Source organism: Cavia porcellus, unplaced genomic scaffold, assembly GCF_034190915.1.
Source record: "Cavia porcellus strain 051 isolate PalLab524CR breed Dunkin Hartley unplaced genomic scaffold, mCavPor4.1 scaffold_8, whole genome shotgun sequence".
Taxonomy (NCBI): Eukaryota; Metazoa; Chordata; class Mammalia; order Rodentia; family Caviidae; genus Cavia; species Cavia porcellus.
The window spans coordinates 80,277,292-80,293,315 of NW_026947491.1; positions in this window are offsets into that span (position 1 = coordinate 80,277,292).

A 16,024-nucleotide genomic window follows, 5' to 3' on the forward strand; every position below is an offset into this window, starting at 1 on the left:
CTACCAGTGGGAATTTGGGAAAAATATATTTTTATGTATGATTTGATAGAATGTATTGTTGGGGAAGCAATCGTCAAGTACTATTAAAAATAACAATATAAAAATCAGAAATAAAATGTAATATTTAAAAATTCAGATAAAGCATCTACATTGCTTGACTCCACTGTTCAACCCCTATGATTTTGTGTCATAGAAATAAATGCATTGGTACTTAAGATGCTTCTTGCACCTCTGTTTCTAGAGCAACAATGAAACATAAAGTGAACAATCAATTTTGAGAAAGAATATGAGAGAAAACGTCCCCAAATAAAGAAACAAACACACAAATAATTCTACAAGATTGGAATTAAACTCTTTAATAAGACATGGTATCACTACAGGATTGGAATAAGTATAGAATCAGACACCCAAAGATAATTTAGAAAATGACCAGAACCTCTATTTGAAAATGCTACTTAAGAATTATTTCCCATTTCCTTTCCAGTAGTTGGAAGCCGATTTCAGAACTCATACTCTTATCTTTACTTTTAGTTATATATGTCTGGATGATAAATATTTTGGAGGTCTCAAGAAACTAATTTCAAAATGTAATATACCCTTAATGTAGCTCTCACAAAGTCTGTCTTCATTTGGTAAGATCATATAGCAAGATGATGCTTGTCTCAGCATTTTAACATGATTACAGTGTGTCATATTTTATTTTGTAAGTTCCTGGTGTGTCCAGAAATGAGGGTGAACATAATTTGTTATTAGTTTCCACTGCATGCCTTTCTCACAGTAGGAATTCAATAGTTTGTTGAACGGGATTGAAGTCCACATATTTTTTTCAAGAATGATTTCTAATGAAGTCACCAAATGGTGATAAACAAGACTTCCCAGGCCCGGGGACCCTAAGTAGCATTTCTTCTGATAGAGGACATAGACTTTTATTTAGGTGCCTAAGGGTCTGCAGAGTGCACGTACAGTGGATCTGTACCTCAGGTACAGTGCACACCAGTTTCACCTTCACTCAAGTGTGTGTTTGGCTAGTAACAGGTGATTAAACCTATCAGGGTGTTACCATCACCACATTCTTCCTGTTGCTAAGGCAACTGATTAAAAAATTTAAAGACAGAGGCCTCATTTAGACTGATGCCCTTGGAAAGGTAGGATTTCTTTTCCAGCAGGCGGTCCTGGGAGACAAGGTCTACTTGTTTTAATATTTCCATTCCTCTGAATTTCACAACACAAGGTGCTCAGATACCTTCTGGTAGCGCCTCTTGGAAAATGTTACCAATATAAATATGTAGAGTTCAGTTTCGCCAATCCAAAAAAACACTCGGTGTGATTACTGGTAAATAGGAGGCAAGTCAGTGAAAACTCCGTGTTTCTTTTAGCCTCACTTTTTATTTACTCATTTGCAGCACAAGCTGTAAATAGTCCTGTCGGTGGTTTAGGGCCAACACTCAAGTGAAGGACTCTCTTTTAGAAAATCCATGCTGTTGGATGGGCCCAAGACAGATAGGCTTTTCATGTAGTTCTATTCAGCCTTGACAGCCACTGTAATAAACTGCCATTGAGATAAATTCAGTGGCTCTCAGGAACGAGTTCTTTCGGTTTATAAGACGGTTTTCAGGCAGAGTCAGGCTTCCTTCCAATGGGAGGTAAACAAGATTTGTCTCATCGTTCCCTTTTACACAGCCGATCTGAGATCCAACCAGTAAACTGTCCGTATATTTCTTCAATGCTCCCAGCCTCGGCCACTGCCTTGCTTTCTCTTTATGGACTCATTACCCAAATCTCAGCAATGAAGCAGTATTTTTCATTAACTCACTGAAGTATAACAGGAGCGTTTCATTACCGCATAAAAGTTGCTACCTTTGTTCTTTTCACTTGCAACAGGCATACTATATCTTAGCTATCAACTGCAAGAGGCAATATTTGCTGCTCTTTCATGCAAGAATAATGTCAATTACATTTCCATACATTTTCAGGGCAATGGGAGTGGTTATGACTCTGAAGGTTGTGAGGTAACCACAAAACGGCAATGAATTCACATATCTTATGGAATGAATCCCTCATGCAAGGTTTGCACTAGAATGTAAATTCTTAGGCCTTAATAAGTTTGTTCACTGTTGTACCCTTTTGCTGTCTATAGTACTTGTCATGTTGAGAGGTCTTTGACGCACTCCTCCTCCCCTTTTTTTTTAGTACCTCGGTATTAAACTCAAGACCTTGTGCTCGCCAGGAAAGTACTGTGCCGCTGAACTGTATTCCTGGTCCTTGCTACTCTTTATGAATGAATGAATGGGATGTCTGGTGCTGGGAGTTAAGGACATTGTATGCCAGGTGGGAATGGTACAGACTTGAAACTGTGCCCACTTACTGAAGCCGGGAATGGTGAGATAGACCAGACTAGAAGCTCTGCGGGAAGTTCATTGAGAAGAACACTATTCAGCTGTGTGGACTGACATGAAAACTGATAATAATGATAAAAGATTATTATTTACTTTACACATATTGCAAAATCTTTTAATGTGAAAAATGAGTACCTTGATGATTTTCCTAATATTAAATGGTAGAGTTGAGATTCAAAAATCCTGGCTGCATTCAAAGTCAGGGCTCTTTGTGTAAATGCAGGTAAATAATGGACATTAGATGTGGACTTGGCTTTAGCAGGAAGAAGCAAGAAATTCCAAAATTCAGACCTCTCCAGTCAGCAGCCCACAATTTCAGGAATCTGACAGGTCTGTGATTCCTTAGGATCCAGGGAATGTTTTGAGCAGGTAGCAAGAACTCAGTCACTGGCCTGGAATTTTGGTAAAGAAGCAAGATCATGGGCTGGGGATTTAGCTCAGCGGCAAAAGCACCTGCCTTGAAAGCAGGCAGTCGTGAGTTCGATCCCCGGTACCGATAAAAAGGAAAAAGACCAAAAAAAAAAAAAAAAAAAAAAAAAAGAAAAAAGAAAAAAAAAGAAGCAAGATCATGTGGTAACAGGAAGGCAAATCTCCAATCTCAGAGGAATTGGGTTACTGGACAGGCCTCAAAGATAGTGTCTCAAACACAAGCTGTATGGGCTTCCTATTACTTAGTAACAAAATTAACACACATTGCAATGACGCCATGTTAGCGTTCCATCACTGGAACAAATATTTGAGATAAATCAACTTATAGAGAGAAAAGGTTACTTTTGGCTCTCACCCTGTTACAGGATTCATCCATATCAGTTTGGTCCACTGCTCTGTGCATGTGGTGAGCTGGTGCATTATGCTGAAAGCACATGGCAGAGTAGAACCACTCACGTGATGGGTCAGAACACAGAAGAGAGGTTGAGGTCTCTGATCCCACCTGAAGTTATGTTCCCAGTGGCCTGAAGACCTCCCGCTAGGGCCTGCTGCTTAAATGTTCCATCATTTGCAGAAATACCTTGGGAGACAAGTCTTCAAGATGAGGACCTTTGTGAGACATTTAAGATCCGAACTATGAGCCCTCAGTTCTATAGGTGACAAATCCAGGCAAGTTTCATTGGGTTCTCTACTTGGGCTATTCTGAGACCCAAATTTATCAGAGTGGGCTCCTGCCTGGAGGTTCAAGCTCATTCGCAGCTCATTCAGTTTGTGAGTGGGATTCACCTTCTTGTGGTGGATGCCTAAGGTTCCTGTTTTCTGGCTGGCTCTTGTCTAGGTTGCTTTCTTAGCTCCTAGAGTCCTTCTGGCCTCTGCAGTGGAGAAGCTCTCTTGTTTCAAATCCTTCTCACATGATGAATCTCTCTGGCTTTTCTTTCTTCTAGCAGCTGGATAAAAGGGCTCATGTGATTGGAATAGACTCACTGGAATAATCTTCCTATTGTAATGTAACTGATAAGTCACCTTAATCGCACTGCAGAATCCCTTGATGTTACATAAAATAACATATTCATGGGTGTAATATATCACCACATTCATACGTGGGAGTAAGGGGGGTGTTTTGGATGTGCATCTTAGAATTTAGCCTTGTAACTAAGGGAAATATCAGGAATGTAGTAAATGCGATGGGGTGTTGAGTTTCATTGCATTGACCTCTTTAAACTTCACCTGCTCGAGGTCCATTAGCCCAAACTGTGGACAGGCTGGCTGTGGTATAATTGAGAATACTACCCATGCTGAGTCTTATTTAGCAGGCTCGTGGGCAAGGTGGCTTAGGAGAGTGAAAAGAATACCTCCCAAGCACTTGGACACGTGGAACACTTTCGCTTCTGGCATCTTTAGGAAGAGTTCAAGAGGTATGTGACTGCTTTTTGACATTCAGAGTTTCGCTGGTGCAAAAGTGTGTGATAATGACGAGGCGGTCTGTGTTATTCTGGCCTTCTCTGAAATCTGTACCTATAAATGAAAAAAAAAAATGCATTTTGGCCCAAAGACCTATTTACCTGCTTTTGGTTGTCGTTTTAGTGTTCATAGATAGGCAGGGGACTCCTGCTTGCAGAGATATCTTGTAGCAGCCTTTCTTAACAATCAGCTTCCCAACAGACATCTTGACACTGGAGGATGATCATTTTATGAGGTCTTTGCTATTTTTATTTCTTTATGTGGCAGGAAAGAAAATTTAGTGCCCCCTCCATTGTTTTTTCAAAATAATTTCCCTCTGTTTAGGCAGAGAACTTTTGCCAAAGGCAACAACTAAAAATAAAATCTTTCATTCCTGTATTCCTGGGTTTCCTCACTTAATCTGAAGAATCCACAGTGACCATGAAGTAGACAATAATCCTAGACTATTGTAGAGTCACCGAGTCCCCCAGCTGGCACAGAAACTACATTGTACTGAGTACCTGACTTATTAATTTATAATATCTGGCTTATAAAGTGGTCTGGATGAGACAATTTAATATTCTTGACAGTATTAAATGTCAGCACCAACCTTTGGGCAGAATTCAGATTTCTTCTTCCTGTATTCAAAAGACATGATTTTTTTTGTTTGTTTTTTGAAAAGTCTTAAGCTTGGCATTTTCACTCATAATCATGTGAGATAGATGGTTCCTCAGAATAACTGTTGGCCACTCTCAATTAATGTGAAATAAACATTAGACGCAAGTTCTGGTTCTCTGAGCAGATAGTGAGTAACGGGATAGTTCATCACATGTTCTGCTTGCCTGTCTGACAGAATGCTCATTGGTTTTCTCAGGGCCCTCATATTAACCTTCCATCACAGAACTGACTTGTTAGGATACTAAACCTTCTTTTCTTTTTATTTTTCACAACTATAATGATCAGAAACAAGCCATAAAGCTCACATTGAGGTAATGCTTTTTGTATATATGCCTGCTATTTTACTATTTAATCTTTGCAAGAAGATGACAAACTCAAGACCTCAGAAGGACTCTCCTGACACAGTTCCCTGCATAAAACCTTGATCTTCCCAAACAAATGTCACTTCATGATAAATATTTATTCACCCAAATATCCCCCAAGGAACATAAAACTTACAGGCTTTTAAAGCGAAAGCTAATTGACAAGACATGAGTATAATTCAGCATTTTGACTTTACATATCTAGTCCATATTTGAAATAAATCAATGTTGCATATTTTAACCTCTTGTTTTCTTTAGATTTTAGTAAATTGGAGAGGTCTTCTCTCCTTGCCGCATTCATTTGTGCAAGGCCTGGCCATCCTCACCGGGATCAATGGGCGTGGTGTCTGTCAATCTGGTGACAGGAGATGTCAAAACTCTTCTCTGGGAAGGGTCAGTGAGTGTTTCTCTGGGCATCAGAGTGATTCACCCCAAGCTGTGCAATCGCCTTTGTGCATCGGGTCCTTTTTCCTCTTTTAATAGCATGAGGAGACACAGTGTTCTTGCTGACATGGAGGACTGATTCGTATATGTTCCCTAAAGTTGCTAACAAAGTGCCACAGAGTGGGTGACTCAACACAATTCATCATCTCACAGTTTGGGGGCTGAAAACCAGGGTACCAGGAGAGTCGTGCTTCCCCTGGGAACAGCGCAATCCAGTCTGGCCTCTTCCTGGTTTCTGGCGGTGACTGTCAGTCCAGGATGTTCCCGTGTTTGCAGCTGCAGTGCTCCACTCTTCCCTCTCCTTCCTGACATCCTTCCCGCTCTGTACCTGTGTCTTCCCACAGCGCTGTCCTCTGTGTCTCTGTCTGCTCGTGAATTCTCATACTGCGAGGACATTCGCAACGTTGGGTGATGGCCTGTCCTAAGTGCTTCATTTTAACTTGATTTCCAAGTGAAGACACAGGGATGAGGACTGAGAGTTAGAATTTCAACCTATCTTTCCTGGTGGGGGAACATCATTTAACTCAGAACAGTCACCAACTCCAGGATGTAAGGAATCAAGCCTAGAATGGTGAGAAAGTAGAACACAAGCTCTCTATGTGATTACTTTCCCCTCCCAGGTCTCTGTTAAGATGGGCAAAGGGCAAAGTTTGTTTTTGTTTCATTTTTCTGTGTGTGTGAGTGTGTGTGTGTGTGTGTGTGTGTGTGCATGTGTCTCATTGTAAAGGTTCATTCATGAAGAGAAAAGTGATTTCCTTCAATGCCACTTATGGATTGAATAAATTAAAATAATCTGTAGGGTATTAATATGAGTGATTTGTTTTACATATTAGAAAACTGAAGCACAGATTACTTTACATGTACTGATTACATCTATGTTTCAGACATAGTAAGTGTTAGGAAGTTATCTTAGTAATCACGTGACTTTCTTTAATTTATATACTTTGGGGAGAGACATAATGTCTCTGGGTGTTTTCATGTCTGACAGTGTGACAGGAAGATATTTCCTTTCCTTCCTTCCTTCCTTTCTTTCTTTCTTTTTTTTTTTTTTTTTTTGAGGTAAGGTCTCACTAGGTAGTCCAGGTTGGTCCTGGCCTTGGACTCACTATGTAGCCCAGGTTGATCTTGAACCCTGGAATCCGTCCTGCCTCAGCCTCTGGGGTACTAGGATCTTAGTCATGCACTGCTGCATCCAGGCAGGGATATATTTCTGAAGCTGTAAGTTTGGCCCTATCCTTCTCTTCTGAGTTTATCTTTCCAATCTGTACTGGAATTTTTTCTAAAAAACCCCATTTCATGATAACATGAATGTTTATTATTTATTTTATTGAGAATATTTACATGTGTAAATAACAAGTCATTCAGTATCCTAAAGTTCCATTTGCTTCCTTGAATATTTTAGTTTCTTTCAGACTAAACATTTGTTGAAGTTCTTAATTGCTGAGTTTTCTACACACCTATCACAAAGCCATCTTCAAATGCCAATTCTAGCCCTCTCTTCTCGGACACATTAGCAAACTGAAGTCTTAGTGTTTTCCGGGGCTCCCTCATCCTCTGGGGTATAAAGTGAGCTGGTTGCTCTCTAGATCCTGCTCCACCTCTTCACCTCCCTCCTGGGTGTTCCTGTTGCTTCTCTCCTCCACTGAATTTTCTACCCATTAATTTTTGCATTTACTCTCTTATTTTGGTTAAACACACTTTAGAATCTTCTCTGGGAACATCATATTTAAGGCAAGAATTGTGCCAAGTTACACATGTAATAATTTAGCTATCTCTAATTAAAGGTAGAGAGTTTAATCTCCCCTCTCCTAGATTAATACTATAGGTAGGTAAAAATTCTGCGGGTGAAGGTAATTTTCCCCTTCATTCTGATGGTATGGGTCCGGTACCTTCTGACTTCCAATCATGCTGAGTAATCTGATCTCACTGTAAGGGTGATTCTTAGGAGGTGCCTGACCTTTTATATCTTCTCACTGAAAATAACATTTTCTCATCCTTGTATTCTAAAGATTTATAAAAATATACATCTGCCTAAATACTTTTTATTCATTTTTCTGAGGACTTACAAGTTCTATCAGAAAATCTGTATTTTTAATTATTAAAAGATTCTTTGGGGAGGACCTGCGTTAATAATTTTCTCTATATATTTTCTCTGTGCTTTCTTGCTATAATTTCTTCCTACTAATCAAATGCTGGCAAAATATGGTTTCCTTGCGTGTTTCCTCCATTCATCATTTCGTTAAGCTTTCTAGAATTCTTGAAGATGATATTTTAATATTTTGCTATGCTTTCATTTCTTTGTCATATTTTTAACTTCTAATCACTCAGTCACTGATTATATTTCTTTTATAACATTCTAACCTGACATCTGATTCATGAATTAAACATGTTAATTACTTGAGATGATTAATTATATATTTTAGATTTTTAAATTGCCTTTATTTCAGAATTATTTCTTCTGCATTGTTTTTCTTTGGCTTAATAAGCCTAAATATTGTTTGGTTTAATTATTTTTGACCTATTTTTATGTTAGTGCTTTTCTTTAGGTATCTGATGATCTTATTTCATACTTAAAGAATAAGACAATGGAAATCTTTAAGCTCTATTTTTATGAAAAGCGTTTACTAGCTGGTAGTAGATTTGACAATAAAGTGAGCTGAGATTTAACAGTTTAATGGGTAAATTCGTTATAAATTTAGTATCTACAGTTCATTACTGTTGGATTGGTCTGTTTCTTTAGAGATGAATTTACGTCTCTGGTTTGTAGCTTCTTAAATGGCCAAAAGTCTTAACATTCAATGTGTAGATTTTCATGTAACCCTTTTGATGTTGACCTGGTGTTTCCTGCAAACTCTGATCTGTGGTTGGTGTTCTTGTGTCCAGAGCCTGGGCCTCAGCTTTTCAGAGCTAGATCTTCAGCTGTCCACTTGACTAGGGAGAAATACTAGTTAAATGATTTATTAGGAGAAGATAAGTCTTGAGCTCTAACTTCCAAGAATTTCTTTGTTTTTATATACAGATTTAATGTAATCCCTATCAAAATACCATATCATATCCCACAGAATTAGAGAAAAAAATCTTAAATTCATTTGGAACCAGAAGAGGCTTAGAATATCAAAAGCAATTCTGGCCAACAGAATCAAGGCAGAGGGTATCACAATCCCTGACTTGAAATTATACTACAAAGCTAGTGTGATAAAAACAACATGACTGGCAAAAATATAAAACAAACAAACCAAAAATCAAAAGTTAAAACCAAAACAAAACCCAAAACAGATCCAAGAATCAGTGGAACAGATTAGAGGATGCAGAAACAACTCCAGACATACTCAGCCACGTAATCTTTGACAAAGGAGTCAAACATCTTCAGTGGAAAAAAGATATACTCTTTAATAAATGGTGCTGGGAAAACAGACTTTCCATATGCTAAGACCCAAATCTTTCACCATGGACTACACTAAAATCAAAATGAATCAAACATCTGAATGTTAAAACAGGAGCCCTAAATCTGGTAGAAAGTCGAATAGGTAGAACTCTTAAAGACACTGGTATAGGCAATAACTTTATGAACAAAACCCTGATCACATAGGAAATATCACAAAGAATCAAGGTCTGAGATTTATCTTATTAAAAAGCTTTTGCACAGCAAAAGAAATTACCAACACAGTGAAGAGACAAACCACAGTGTGGAAAAAAATTTTGCCAGATGTACCTCAGACCAATTCTAATATTTAGAATATATAAAACAACAAAAAAATCAGATCCCCCTGCCCAGATTTAAAGACCCAGTCCAAAAATGGGCATCTGAAGTGAATAGGAACTTCTCAGGTGAAGAGGTAGAAATTGCACATAAATATATGAAAAAATGTCCAACATTTGAGAAATGCAAATTAAGATAACACTAAGATTCCATCTCAGAAAGGATGGCTATTATCAAGAAATCAACCAATAGCAAATGCTGGCAGCGCTTGGAGAAAAAAGAGTCTCCACTGTTGGTGGGAGTGTAGATTGACATAACCACTGTGGAAATCAGTGTGGAGATTCCACAAAAAACTAGTGGTTCCATTCAAGCCAGCTACTCCATTAAAAGCATCATACTACAGTGATACATGCAAACCCATGTGCACAGTTTACAATAGCCATTTTGGAAACAGCCCAAATGCCCGTCAACTGGTGAATAAAAAAGATTTTCTTTTATATGGTGGAGTATTACTCTGCCATAAAGAAGGATAAGCTTGAGACATTTCTTCCATTCAAATATTAACCAGGTCTGAGCCTGGTTGACTTCCTGGATCAGAAGAGATTGGGCACGTTCAGGGTGGTGTGGCCATAGATGAGCTTGAGACATTTCTGGTTCCATGGATGCTCTGAGACCATATGCTTAAATGAAATAAACCAGATGCACATGCTCAAATATCACATGGTTTCTTTGGTATGATAAACTGAAAGTGTAAATAAGGACCAAAATATAGAATAGATATTGTAAAATGAGAAGAAAACGCTCAAATGAGAAGGTGTCTTAGTTACTTTATGCTCGTCGCTGAGACAAAATACCTGAAGCCCAAGTTGGGAAAAGAAAGGTTTATTTCTTATAGTTTTTGGAGGTTTCAGTCCACACTCAGTTGGCTCCCAGGCAGGCGGCCATAGCTGGCCCGCCTTTCATGGTGGCTGCAAATAGCAAACTGGAACCAGCAAATAGAGAAAGAGACACCTTCTTCTTGCCATTACATCACATACTGGCTCCACCCCTTTGTGGGTGGGGCACTGACACCATCAATCCAAGCACTAGACAATGAAGGAATAACAAATGCACAATGCACACTCCTGAGGCCTGGGGGCCACAGACATAAACCATGACAGAAGGGGAGTGGTAGTGGGGGGAATGGGAGAAAGGAAAGAAGGGACAAGAAAAATAAGAATAGAAGGAAAATGGAGACAAACCTTTTATAAATAAAGAGGGGAAGAGGGGTTGAATGGAGGCAAGGGGATTGGGAATAAAAGAAGCAGGATGTATTCTGTACAGGTACAAATTCCCTATGATAAATGTTATCTGTATGTGCATCTAAAAGGTACCAACAAAATAAAAATGAAAAAAATAAAAAAATCTTCCTATTTTTAGTATTATATCCCACTCATTGCCTTTAAGCATTTATCTATCTGAGTCTTGGAGCCATTTAGGGTTTCAGTGGCATAAAATCACATATAATGAAAGCGATTACTTTTTCCTACTTTGTTAGACAAAATTCTCTCTTTCCTCACTTGAGTTTAATTCTCTGTGCCTTATTAAATTAGCACTCCTCTAATTCATGAATGGCAGCATTTTATCAAAAATTTAAATCTGCTACCCTATTAATTTTTGCTTTTTAAAATTTATTATACAGTCATTTTTGTGGTGTTTTAAGAAAAAAAAATGATGAAGGTTTCTTAAAACCCTCATTAGAATTCTATAAGCCTGAGTTTCCATATCTATAAAACTGAATATGTTAGATTAGTTTCCCAAATGTCATTTAAAAAGATAGGCTAGTTTACAATCCCAGCAACAATGTAGAAGGTTTCCTTTATCCCAGCAACTTCCCCAGAATTGATTATGATTTGATATCATGATGATTACCATTACACACAAGCTTAAATATCACATGGTTTCTCTTACATGAGAAACTCAAAGTATAAATAAATTAAAGAGCAAAATAAAAGATAGATAAAAGATAAGACAGATCTTCTGCAAATGGGAAGGAGACCAAGAAATTGATGATGGGAGAATGGAGAAAAGCAAAAGGAGGTAAAAAGTATTAAGAGGTGTCGTGTACATAAACCGACTATCCGCAATGAATGTATCCATTATGTATCGCAAACATGTACTAAATACAACAAACACAGACAAACAAAACTCCAGTAGGCTGATTTGATGCAGGTAGACCAGATGTCCAGTTCTTACTCATCTAGAAATCTAGGTAGGCAGCAGGGGACTTTGTCCCCCTTTTTAAAGAAATTTCCAGGTATTTATGATGGCAAAGAGACCAAGAAATTGACGACTGGAACATTGGTGTATTGGAGTTTTGGAGTAGTTGTCTGTGATCGTGCATCTGACACTAGATAAAGGATAAAGAACTCTAATTCCAGTTAACCACTGGAACCCTGAGGAGTTCCTTCTGGCTCTGTGGCTCACTGAAAAGTCTAATTTAAGTACTTGTCAGCCACCAGCTCAATACCGTGCTTTGGCTCCATTCCAACTTCTCAAAACTGTTACAAGTTTCTAGTTTATTCACATGATTTCTTCTTTAGCTTAAATGTCCTAGGACTCGTCTCTTTCACATCCTCCAAAAACCAGTACACATCAGTATATATACATGGACCCTGGAGGCTGAAACCTTGACTGAGGGTTTCAGACAGAGCAGGGGGAACCTTGCTTTATAGAGCTGGACCATAGCAGTCTTCCCATCGAGAAATAAAAGACAGACACTATGTCATCTGTGCAGAAAGTGAGCATTTGTGATGCTTCTTTGGAAGTGTTTAGTCAAGGATGACACAATTATTGCCATAATCAAGGTGGCTTATTAGTACCTTTTTGAAAGCCTTTGTTGGACTTTTTAGGTAAGCGAAAATGTTCTGTTTTAGGGCAGAGCTACCTTCCTCGTATAGATGTGAATGTTTGGAGTTTTCTTTTTTACATATTGCCTTGCTTATAAAGTGCTTAATAAGTATTTATAAATATACGACCCAGAGTCCAAATAGTTCACTGATAGAAATCCAATTTATTTCTTATCAGCTCAATTCTTTGACAGTAAAACCTAGGACTTTGGCATTTTTAGCAATCAGTACTTTGCTGGGTCAGAAAGTTTAAGGAGGAGATCATTATAGACATTAACATTCCTTGTTAGTGATAAGGCTCACTATACTTACCACACCTTGCCTTGATTTCTACTATATCTTAAGGGTGGGGAAAAGTAGGTGGTGATTAATGTTGGTGATAATCAACATCTTACTAATAACAGCTTGGATTGTAAGTATTCATTAAAGCCACACTCTTTCCAGCCCTGTCCCGGGAAGCATAAAAGATAAAGAAGCAAAAGAGTTTGGACCCTTTCTTGGTGCAATTTACAATCTAGTCAGATAGGTTTGCAGCTAAGGAGTTTATGAGTTCTGAATTTCTCTCCCTCCCTTCCTGTTTCCTCTGACACTACCTCCACTGGTTTCCCTTCCCTGTCACCCATGATTCATCACTTCAGGATAAACAGTTTTCACCGAGGAGAAAGTCATTTGAGAGAAGGTTTTGCAGATGAAGATACCGAATTGAAAACGATGTCTGTCACTTGTTGAATTTTTGACCTTGGGGAAATCAGTTGAAGGCTAGAAGCCTCAGGATCGTCATCCTTAAAACTGAGATAATTTCAGGTGGTGCACACCTGTAATCTTGGCATTTGGGAGGCTGAGGCAGGAAGAAGGCTGCAAGTTTGAGTCCAGCCTGTGCTACATAGTGAGCTCAAAACCAGCCTGAACTACACAGTGAGACCCTGTCTCGAAAAACCAAAACAAAACTTAATAAAATGAAACAAGGCAAAAAAAAAAAAAAAAACTCCTTAAAATTGATATAATACCCACCTCTTGCATGTATTGCAAGTATTAGAAATAATTTATACAAAGTATATCATGTGTTATGTTCATAGGAAATGTTTAATAATCTTGAGTAAAGTTTAAATGACTGGAAATGTTAAAAGTTAGATACAGTAGTTAGTAGAAAATAGGTCAAATGCTAGGAAAGTGCTCTAAAAGATCATTAGAACAACAGATCATGTGTGTGGTGACATTTAGTTTGCTCTTGTCTGTGCCATTATTTTTGTAGTGCATGCTAGTAGTTATGTTCATGGCCGCCTCTTCCTCTCGCTCTCTTTTTTTTTTTTTTTACAACTTTAAGAATTAGAAAACAGTGGGATTCTGCTTAGAGAAAATACCTATCAATCACTCAACAGCCGAGAAAGTAAATTGGACTTTACTCATTCATTAAACAAACATTTGCTGAGTCCACACTGAAGACTGGACATGAAAGGCAGCAGAGCCGTGGGAGAAACGGAAGGTGTTTGGTACCATGAGTCAGAGGTGGCAGGCGATGAGGAATAAAGCTGGGGAGTCAGGCAGGGCCTGGACCACGGGGGGCTTTCCAGGCCATACCCTAAATGTGTACTTCATGATAGAAATAAAACATGACCTTAAAAGATTTTAAGTAGATAAGCATATTTGCCTTTTTAAAACATGATTGCTGTGGCTGTGTGTGGAGGATGGATCAGAGTGGGTAAGACCAGGAATGGTGGGGCAGCTTGGGGACTGTCCCTGCAAGCCCGTGAGAGGCGATATTTTGCCTTAGTTAAGGTAAATGGAGGAAATTAGAGGACCTTGAGAACAGAGAGTTATGTAGGAGACACAGACCCATCCCCGGCACCTGCTGAGGCAAGTTTTTACGCATCTTTTAAATGTTCTGAGCTAATATGATGTGTGTAAAATATATTACATGATGGGCTCAGGGAGGTCTGGAGAGTTATCAAGACTTCAAAACAGTATTGCAGAGTAAAAGATACAGATATGTGAAAAAGAGATGCTTCAGACTATTAATAATTCTCATTCACCTTGGAGAGGTTTTGCTGCCAGATTAGTTATGGAAAAATCTTTGCATTTTTAGAGTTTTTGAGGAATGTAGGTAAATATTAACAGTTACTTGTATAAGGAAGATAGAAAAACAAAAGGAGGATTAAGGTTAGTACATGGGTTTTTGTTTTGAGAACAAGGTGGATGATGGGGGGGGAGAGAGAGAGAGAGAGAGAGAGAGAGAGAGAGAGAGAGAGAGAGATGGAGAGAAAATAAGATGCTAGTCTGTGACCACAAAGGTTTGCTCAGTTTGGGTGGGAGGCAGCACCGTTTATGGAACCCTTAAGTAGACATCAAGTAGCAATATCTCAATTTCGTAGACTGGGGAATCTAAGAAAGGTAAGAAAATAGGATCATCAAATGCAGATATATCTTTTAAACTCACTACATATTTATTTGCTTTTCTGGTTCAAATGAGAATTCTTCTTTCAAGTCAATCAACATGAGAGTTGGTTATTAGTTATAAAAGTGAAAAAATATAAAATGTTATATACCTGGCCTATAATAGTTTGGTATAGGAAATCAACTGTGAAAAAAATGAAATGATTAATTGCCTCAAAAGAAGTGCCTTAAACATATTTTTAAACAGAAGTACACATCTAACTTTCTGTGGAAGCTTTAAAACACACCAAGGTTTTATCCTTGAACATTTTGATTGATTAGGCCTGACACAGGGTCAAGTATTTGCAATACGGAATAAATTCCAAGGTGATTATAAAAAGATGTGGTTTAGGACTAGGAATATAAATTTAGCAAATGTTTGTAAAGAGTTGAGGATTAAATCACGAGAGAGAGAGAATGTGGAAAGGACACTGTGACAAGCTGAGAGCAGAACCTGTCTCCTGTTTTACCTAAAAGGGGAAACAGCAAGATGATCTGAAATGCTCTGTAGAAGGCTGTGTGAACTATCAAGCAGCATGCAGTCCCCAGGTGGCATTTCATGGAACAGCTCTGAAAACTGTTAAGCTACAGGAGGATTATTTAAACAAATGACTCCTACTGTTCCTATGTCTGATTACCAAGATATGATAGACAGCACCACAAAGAAAATAGTAAGCAGTTTTTAATTTTTGGTGGGTACTTCTTCTGTCTTTTGGCAAATGATGGAAAGAATAGCCATATATTTACTATGACTTACTTTTAGGTTAAAAAGATACTTTACAAATGAACATTTAAGATGAATGGATTGGTTTTGAATATTAACATGTGATGAAAAACTTTGGAACATTTCTGCTTGGAGCTGTAACTATCCTGAAAAGTTTGTGGAAAGTACAGACCAGAGGTTGGCAAATGCAAGTCCTGGGCCAAATTCAGCCCTTTGTTTGTTTTGTAAGTAAAATTGTACTGGAATACTCAGTTACACCCTTTTGTTTATGTGCTATCTATGACTGCTTTCCTAACACAACTCCAGAATTGAATAATTGGGACAGAGACTAACTGGTCCATAAAGCCTAAAATTTATAATATGGTCCTTTGTATAAAATGGTTGCCTGGAGATGTCTGGTATGGACCAAATTTTTCCAAACAATGTTCCATGGCATATTAGTTTCCCATGTTAATACAAAGAGCCTTGTGTTTCAGTAAGTTTGGAAAATGCTGGATCAACAAAAGTTAATCACGTTTCTTTATGGTTAGACA